Genomic DNA, 9,115 nt, shown 5'->3' on the forward strand with positions numbered 1-9,115 from the left:
GCCCTGCCCACGTGGGTGCCGCAGAGTCAGGGCCCTGACCCTCAAGGATGTCCTCTGGGCTCCGGTGCCCGGGGCTGCCTCTGCCTGCCCTGCCGCTGGGGTGCTGCCTGGATTTGGGGGAAGTGCTGAGGCAGCGACGTGGCAGGGCCTTGGTAACGCTTGGCACTGCTTCAAGAAATGTGTGTGTCCCAGGGAAGGAGCAGGCCTCACCCCTGGGACAAAAGATGTGTGCAGCCCGGGCACGTTCACTCCCAGCTGCGGAGCCAGCGGCTAGAGACCAGCCCTGCAGGTGGGAACCACTGGACCTGCCTCCCAGCCCTGCAGGTGGGAACCACTGGGCCTGCCTCCCAGCCCTGCAGGTGGGAACCACTGGACCTCCCTCCCAGCCTGAGGCCAGGACTGACAACACTTCCTGCAGCTCCTCCCGAGGCCCAGCCCCAGCCCTTGCCCTTCAACCCTGAACCCCTGCGAGCCCCTGAGGCCCAGCCCCAGCCTGTGCCCTTCAACCCTGAATCCCTGCGAGCCAGGGGCGGGGCTTTCATCCGAGGAGTGGAGACCCATGGAGGTGGGCTCCCTGGCTGCCAGTACCCAGCGGTCAGGTCGGGCAGGACCAGGTCCTGAATCCCCACCCTTCCACCCATGGACTCCCCAGAAAGGCTGAGCTGGGAAAGAATTCATGCTGGGAAGGGAGCAGGGCTCAGTACCTCGATAGGAGGGAGCACCCTGGGAGTCAGCCTAGTCAGTACAAGGTCCTGAGTGCAAAGTGGAGTGTGGGGTGGGGAGAGTTGGGGCCTCCGCAGGGCTGCTGGGAGCTGGTGCTGGGCCTCTCCTGCTCAGGTCTGCCCCGCTCTGGGTCCGGCCTCCCAAGGATCCCAGCCACAGACCTCCTCGCTCAGAACAGAGCTGGGTGGCGCCAGCCCTGGCTGTCTACCCAGGGTTTGTCATGGAGAGAGCTCTGTCCCTTTCACCTTCAAAGGGGCTTTGGGGTGGGGGTTCGTGTGTGGCCCCAGTAGCTGCTGTGCTGGGGGCCTGGGCTGACTCATCTGAGAGCAGGAAGTCACTGCTGGAATGATGAGCTCCACAGGGTCACCAGCATCTCGTCCCCACCAGGGCCGCCGTCCCTCTTCGCCAGCTGTCATTGTGTTGGACATGGAGCAGGCCGCATGGGGGTACACAGGGTGGAAAGTGGGGGGACACGGGGTGGCTGGTGAGGGAACTCGGGGTGGAAGATGGGGGGTACTCGGGGTGGCAGGTGGGGGGACCATGGTCTGTTTCTGGTCCCAGACTGAGCCCCAGTCCCTGCCTCTGAAGGTCACACTTCCAACCCACTCTAGACAGAGCTAGGCAGCAGGGACTGGCGTGGCCTGGGGTGGCAGAGCTGCAGCCCTGGCCCTGGTGGATAGGGGTGGATGGCTGGGGAGAGACAGGGAGGAGCGGGAGGGGCAAGAGCAGGTGAGGAGTCCTCCCTGGGGGTGTGCACTTTGCATTCCAGCTAGGGAGGCTGAGACTGAGGGGCCACAGCTGGTTCCTGGACCCCAAAGCCCAGGGGCCTTCCAAACCGTGCCCGGGATGGCACCGCGGCCAGGACCCTTTTCTGAAGGGTTTTTGTTTCTTTGATTGTAAAATAGACCCCTGTTGGTGGTAGAAAATTGAAAGGCAAAAAAAAGGCATTAGAATCTCCCCCAGTCTCCCACCCTGGCGGCCTTTGCCCGTTTCTTCCCGGGGAGTTTTCTGGGCATTAACAGATGTCTGCTCTGCAGACCTGGCCTTGTGCCACCCTGGAAGCTCCGTGCCCGACTCACCCTTCCGTGGCTTCCTGTGGCCAGGGGGCTCCCTCCCCTTCCTGCCCTAGGTCCGAGGTGCCAACAGCTGCCTGGGGTCACAGGCATCTCCCTGTGGACACTGAGGGAGGGCCTTGGCGGGGCTGGGTTCTCCCGCTGGGTTCCCTGCACCCTGCATCCCCAGCCCCACCCCCAGCCATGGGAAAGGTGCGCTTGGGAGGGGCCCACGCAGATGGGGTCCTGCTCTGGCCTGAGGGCGGCCATCTCTGCTCAGGAGGGTTAAGCTCCTTTATGCCCCAGGGAGCTTCAAGCCGATCAATACCGGGCTGGAAGTGGAGGTGGGGGCTGCAGCTGGGGGGCCCCCGGCCCTCACCCCAGACATACTTCCTCTTCCCTGCTCAGCCTCTCTGCAGTGGGAGGTCAGGTCAGCAGCCCTCCTGCCACTGCCCCTGGACTCCTGCTGAGGCTGTCCCGGGCCTGTCTCCCATCCCACCCCCCCACCCTGCGGAGGCGGCCTCACCAGCCAGCCTCTGCCCCAGCAGTTATTTTTAGCCCCAGACTGATCCGCAGAGGGAGGCGGGTGAGGCCCTCAGGCCTTGCCCAGGGCGGCCAGTTCCCCACCCACCAAGGGAGGCAGGAGGGCTTCCCTGCACAGGCGGGCATGGCTGACCCCTCAAGGCGGAACAGTGGGGGCTTTCTTCCTTCCTGGGTGTGACTGGGGGGCAGGGCCGAAGGCCTGGAGCCTAAGGGGCTTGTCCTAGGAGCCCCATAGCCAGGTCAGTGTCCACAGCTGCAGGGGCTGGGGAGGGAGGCTGAGAGGGGCTGGAGAGGGAGGCTGCAGGGGCTGGGGAGGGAGACTGAAGGGGCTGGGAAGGGAGGCTGAGAGGGGCAGGGGAGGGAGGCTGCGGGGGCTGGGGCGGTGAGAGAGATCGTCCCAAGGCAGTCGGGAGGACACGGAGTGGACCCAGTACCCAACTCACTGCTGGGCAGGGACAAGGCCTGAGATGAGGGGGTAGCTGGGATGACCCTTGGAGGGCAGAGGGGAACCGGGATGGGGAGATGAGGGAGCAGTAGGGTAACCCTGAGAGGGGGGAGGGCACCAGGACGGGGAGATAAGCAGGGCAGCGAGGTGACCCATGGAGACCCACAGACAGTGGAGGGGCACCAGGATGGGGAGGCAGAGGCCTGTGGGGGCTGAGGGCCTGGGGGAGGACTGTGAGGGGCGGTACAGTGGGTGTGGGCAGCGTGGCTGGGGTCACAGGTCCAGGAGGCCCAGTGGAAGCTGCCCCTGGGCTGCAGGCCTCTCTGTGGGAGCCGGGAGCTGGTGGAGGGCTGCGTCCCGGCTGCCTGAGGCCTGACAGCCAGGCAGGAGGGGATGTCCCCCTGCAGAGGAGAGGGCTTTGGGGCATGAGGGCTGCAGACACAGCTGGGGCCTGATTTGGGGAAGAAACCTGGGCAGGTCACCGAAGCTCTGCCCAAGCCAACGCCTGTCTCCTGTCACTGCGGAGGTGTAGGTGTCGTCCTCCCAGCTGTCCGTCCCCTCCCTCCTGGCCCTGTCCAGCCCACAGCCCCCATGGGAGCCCCAGAAAGGACAGTCGCAGCAGACGGCACAGGCAGACGCAGAGAACATTTACAGGGACCAGCTGCAGTGAAGATCAACCAGGCCTTGACCCCTGATCTGTTTGGAGCAGTTTCAAGCATGGATTTCTCTGAGTGCCGGCTTACTACAAAGAGAACAGCCCTAATGATTTATTTGAGGTGTTCGCCGTGTGATTTTGGGGTGAGGATTTGTGACAGGGACAAGCACCAGGAGTCCCACAGCTCTATTTGAGACATGACTCACATATAGGATTCCTCCCCTTCCAGGAGACTCCACGGTTCGCAGTGTGTTTACAGACCTGCAGCCTCCCCACAGGCCCTTCAGAACATTGTCCTCCCCCCGGAAAGAAGCCAGCAACTTCCAGGGCCACCTCCACCCCAGGCCCCAGCAGTGCCTCGTCTGCTGTCTCTGGGAAGTTCCCCCTTCTGCTGTTCCACGTGACCTGCGGTTGTGTGTAACTATGGGATAGCTGTGTGCCGTGTGGTTGTGTGCGAGATGCGATTGTGTATGACATGACGTGGTTGTGTGTGATGCACCATCATGTGTAACATGGGATCCGTGTGACATGTGGTTGTGTGTAAGATGTGATTGTGTGTGATGCGCCATCGCGTGTAACATGGGATATCTGTGTGCCATGTGGTTGTGTGTGAGATACGATTGTGTGTGACATGCATCCCATGTCACGTGGTTGTGTGTGATGCGCCATCGTGTCCATGGGATCCGTGTGACGTGTGGTTGTGTGTAAGATGTGATTGTGTGTGATGCGCCATCGCGTGTAACATGGGATCAGTGTGACATGTGGTTGTGTGTAAGATGTGATTGTGTGTGATGCGCCATCGCGTGTAACATGGGATATCTGTGTGCCATGTGGTTGTGTGTGAGATACGATTGTGTGTGACATGCATCCCACGTCACGTGGTTGTGTGTGATGCGCCATCGTGTGCATGGGATCCATGTGATGTGTGGTTGTGTGTAAGATGTGATTGTGTGTGATGCTCCATCGCATGTAAATGGGATATCTGTGTGCCATGTGGTTGTGTGTGAGATACGATTGTGTGTGACATGCATCCCACGTCACGTGGTTGTGTGTGATGCGCCATCGTGTGCATGGGATCCATGTGATGTGTGGTTGTGTGTAAGATGTGATTGTGTGTGATGCTCCATCGCATGTAAATGGGATATCTGTGTGCCATGTGGTTGTGTGTGAGATACGATTGTGTGTGACATGCATCCCACGTCACGTGGTTGTGTGTGATCCGACGTCGTGTGCATGGGATCCGTGTGACGTGTGGTTGTAAGATGTGATTGTGTGTGATGCGCCATCGCGTGTAACATGGGATATCTGTGTGCCATGTGGTTGTGTGTGAGATACGATTGTGTGTGACATGCATCCCATGTCACGTGGTTGTGTGTGATGCGCCATCGTGTGCATGGGATCCATGTGACGTGTGGTTGTGTGTGAGATGTGATGGTGTATGACGTGTCCTGTATGACATGCGGTTGTAATTCATGATTGTAACACGTGTGATCTGTGTGTGTGATACACCGTCGTGTGTAACATGGGATCCGTGTGCTGTGAGGTCGTGTGTGGCGTGTCTGGCTTCCTTAGCCAAGCACAGCTCTTTCCCGATGCACCCATGTTTGAGTGTGTCTCCGTGCCCCCTTCCTTTCTATGTCAAATGACGCTCCCCACATGGGTGAGCACACGGTGTCTGTCCATCTGTCAGTCTGGGTTCTCACATTGGAGTGATTGAAGCCTCTGCTAACTGGTACAGTCAGGCTGTCTGCCTTTTGGCTGCTGTGCATAAAGCTGCCGTGAACTTTCTTGCAGTCTCTGTGTGGCTCTGTGTTTTTGCTTCTCTTGGGCTCACCCTGGGGTGGAGCCTCTGGGTCCTGTGGGTCGTGATCACGTGTGTCATCTTCAGAAAGGTGCCAGGTTGTGCTCTGCAGTCCCAGGCAAGTGGATGTGGTACAGCTGCCAGCTTCAGCCTGAAGAGCAGGTGCTGAGCTTCCTGGTGTCTCGGGAGGCCCTGCTCCACCCTGGTAGGCCAGCACCCCACCCACCAGAGCAGCTGGGGAGAGGGCAGGGGGCATGGTGGGGACTTCAAATAGGATGCACACAGACCCTGGGGAGGCCTGGCCTGGGCACCCAGGCAGCCGGGGTGTCTCTAACCAGTGACTGCCCACAGGGTGAGTAGGGCCCCACCACCCCATCAGAGCATGTCCCACTGTGGCTGGAGAGGAGACCAACAAGGGCTTGAGGCCCATTCCCACAGCCTGTCCTCTGCCCGGGTAGCCTGGCATTCAGGGGTGGGGTCCCGGAAGCCCAGTCCCAGGAAGACGTGCTCTGGCAGGCTCAAGCCGGGTATCCCTGCAGGTAGTACTTGCCTTAGTGCTTCCCCTTCACCCGCTCCCTGGGCATGCCCTCAGCATTTGTGTCCCCAGGGCATCTGTGGATGGGCACGAGCACAGGGACCCGGCGTGTGGGGTCTGCACCGGCCAGCGCTGTCCTTACAGGCCCTGGCATGTCCTCCTGGCCTGCAGTTTTGTTCTGTGTGGCTTGGTTTGTACAGGAAGGGGAGCATAGTATTCCTTTCTCATCCAGCACATGTTCTGAGCAGTCACATTGGAGTGATTGAAGCCACTGCTAACTGGTACATTTTCCTCCGACCACTGCAGGCTGTTCCAGAGGAAGCCACCTTTCTGTCTCACACTTGGTACTTTTCCCCTGAAATGTTTAATGTGTTAAATTCCAACTTCAGACACATTGGCTCTGAAGTGGGTTAATCATTTAGCTTGATCGTTGAACTGAATTTGGTTCTGAGATTTTAAAACAAGAAAAAGAAAACCCTATCAAACTCTACGTTAAGACAGATGCTACAGCTTATTCTCACAAGAAAATGTCTTTCTTTCTCTAGGGATTCGTGGCTGAGTTCATCTTTATGGAGAGTAGGAATCGTTTTACCCACAGGGCAGTATGTAGAATGCCAGGCAGATGTTAAATATTGATGTAGAAACTCAAAATACTTTTGTCTCTTTCCAGAAATGAGCTTTTTGGTTTAATTACTGTGAATGTAATGACTGTGAACATGACAAAACACGTGTGTGTTTTGAGTGGAAAAGATTTAGGCTAAGGAAGAATTTCAGATCCTCAGAGCGGGGATGGAGCCTGCTGGGCCTGTCTTAGAGTGGGGCTGCTGACGCCGACACGTGTGCGCGATGGTGGACCCATGCGTGTGCACATGCCGTGTGGATGCCGAAAAGCCCGTTCCTTGCAGGGCCACTGTGGTGGCTGTACCTGGCCATAGAGCCAGGGACTGTGGCGGCCCAGGCGGCGCACGCTGCCGCAGGACAAAGGCCAGTACTGCTCCCCTGTTCCGGCAGACATAGGCTGCATGCCTGCTGGCGAGGGGCTGGGCTGGCCGAGCCGAGGCCAGCTGTCCTGTCCCTGGGGCATCTGCAGTGCTCCCTGTGCGGGGAGCGTTTTGGCAGCATGGGGATAATTTTTTTCATAATTAATAGTTTGTTTTAAAAAAGTAAACAGACTATTTTGGAGAGCAGTTTTTGGTTTACAGAGCCGGGAGCAGGTAGCACAGAGAGTCTCCTGCACCCCCACCCACAGTGCCTGTCATGCCCATCGTTTGCATTGGCACTGGTGCCAGTCCATGGCCTGTTAGGAAGCAGGCCACACAGCAGCAGGGGAGCGGGGCAGGCAGGCGTCAGCACCCGAGCTCCGCCTCCCGTGAGGTCAGCAGCAGCGTTAGAGTCTACTGTGAACTGCCCATGCCAGGGAGCTGGGCTTCGAGCTCCTCATGAGAATCTACTGCCTGATGATCTGAGGTGGGATAGTTTCATCCCCAGATCACCCCCCAGCCTCTGGTCTGTAGAAAAAATGTCTTTCATAAAACTGGTCCCTGGCACCAAAAGCACTGGGGAGCGCTGCTGTAGATCCGTGAGTTCTGACAAACGCGTGATGCATGTGTCTGCCATCGCAGCGTCATATTGAATAATTTCACTGCCCTAAGAATCCCTGCGCTCTACCATTCATTATTGACAGAAAGACGTCCGACTACCAAGGAAGACAGTCGTAGTGAAACAGATGTCAGAATAGCCACAAAGCAGACGTGGGGGGTGGCCTGGCTGCATTCCACGTTGCTCTGGAGAACACAGCCCAGCGTCCAGAGCCCCTGAGGTTTAGAGGTTGAGGTGAGCGTGGACAGTCTGAAAAACCTTCAACCACCACAAAGTGACACAGACACATCTATGTTTTCTATTAGAGATAAGGTCCTGGAATGGCTGGCGTTCCTCACGGGAGGAAATGGCAGATTTCAGTTTGAGCTTAGTAAAACAGAGATGCTGCTTTTCCTTGTTCAAGTTCACAGCCCCCAGAAATGAAGAAACCCTGCTCCAGAAAGCTTGTGCAGAAGAGGAACATAAGCCAACAGGGATTGAAAATGTGTTTTCAAAACAAGGTGCGTTGTTTTCAAAATCTCCACCATTACAAGGAGCCATGTAGGCTTCTGATGGCTCTGTGTGCACAGCCAATTCCGAGTGAATCCAATTATCTCACACTGACAGAAAACAGGTTAATTAGGAGAAGCTGATTCAACTTTGCAAAAGGAGGTGTAATTAATGCCCAACCACACACCAGGCACGATGGCTGCATTTCAATGTCTTCCTGTGACTGGGAGAGTAACTGCTCGAGAGCTGGGAGAAAGCAGTGGAACAGACAGCATGCAGCTGCCTGGGGTGTCCGGCAAGTGGCAGGGGGAGCTGCTGGCCTCAAAAGTTAGCTCAAGTGTGCCACAATCACCATCATCATCATCACCATCACTGTCTCAATCACATCACTATGACTGTCACCATCACCATCACTGTCATCACCATCACCGTCACTGTCACCATCATCACACCATGACCATCACTATCACCATCATCACACCATGACCATCACTATCACCATCATCACCATCACTATCACTATCACCATCATCACCATCACCACACCATCACTATCACCGTCATCATCACACCATCACTATCACCGTCATCATCACACCATCACTATCACCGTCATCATCATCACCATCACTATCACTGTCATCACCGTCATCACCATCACTATCACCATCACCATCACCGTCACTGTCACCATCATCACACCATGACCATCACTATCACCATCACCATCACTGTCATCATCACCATCATCACCATCACCATCATCACCGTCATCACCACACGATCACTATCACCGTCATCACCATCACTATCACCATCATCACCACACCATCACTATCACTGTCATCACCGTCATCACCATCACTATCATCATCACCATCATCATCACCATCACACCATCACTATCACCGTCATCACCATCATCATCATCATCACCGTCATCATCGTCATCACCATCATCACCATCATCACCATCATCATCACCATCATCCCATCACCATCATCATCATCATCACCGTCATCATCGTCATCACCATCATCACCATCATCCCATCATCACTGTCATCACCATCATCATCATCAGCATCATCATCATCATCCCATCATCACCATCATCACCATCATCATCACCACAGCCATCATCATCACCATCACCATCATCATCATCATCACCATCATCACCATCACCATCATCACCATCATCACCATCATCACCGTCACCATCATCACCGTCATCATCACCACAGCCATCATCATCACCATCACCATCATC

The 9,115-nt window shown here is 56.5% G+C and overlaps 1 long non-coding RNA gene across 1 annotated transcript; it reads left to right on the forward strand.

Moving 5' to 3' along the window:
* The first annotated feature begins 2,337 nt into the window (after positions 1–2,337).
* LOC118146445 (uncharacterized) lies at positions 2,338–5,210 on the forward strand. Its single transcript, XR_004732303.3, has 3 exons — positions 2,338–2,557; positions 3,343–3,561; positions 3,648–5,210. It is a non-coding gene; the product is annotated as an uncharacterized LOC118146445 (long non-coding RNA).
* The last annotated feature ends 3,905 nt before the right edge of the window (positions 5,211–9,115 follow it).

The sequence above is a fragment of the Callithrix jacchus genome, chromosome 12 (genome assembly GCF_049354715.1).
Source record: "Callithrix jacchus isolate 240 chromosome 12, calJac240_pri, whole genome shotgun sequence".
Lineage (NCBI taxonomy): Eukaryota > Metazoa > Chordata > Mammalia > Primates > Cebidae > Callithrix > Callithrix jacchus.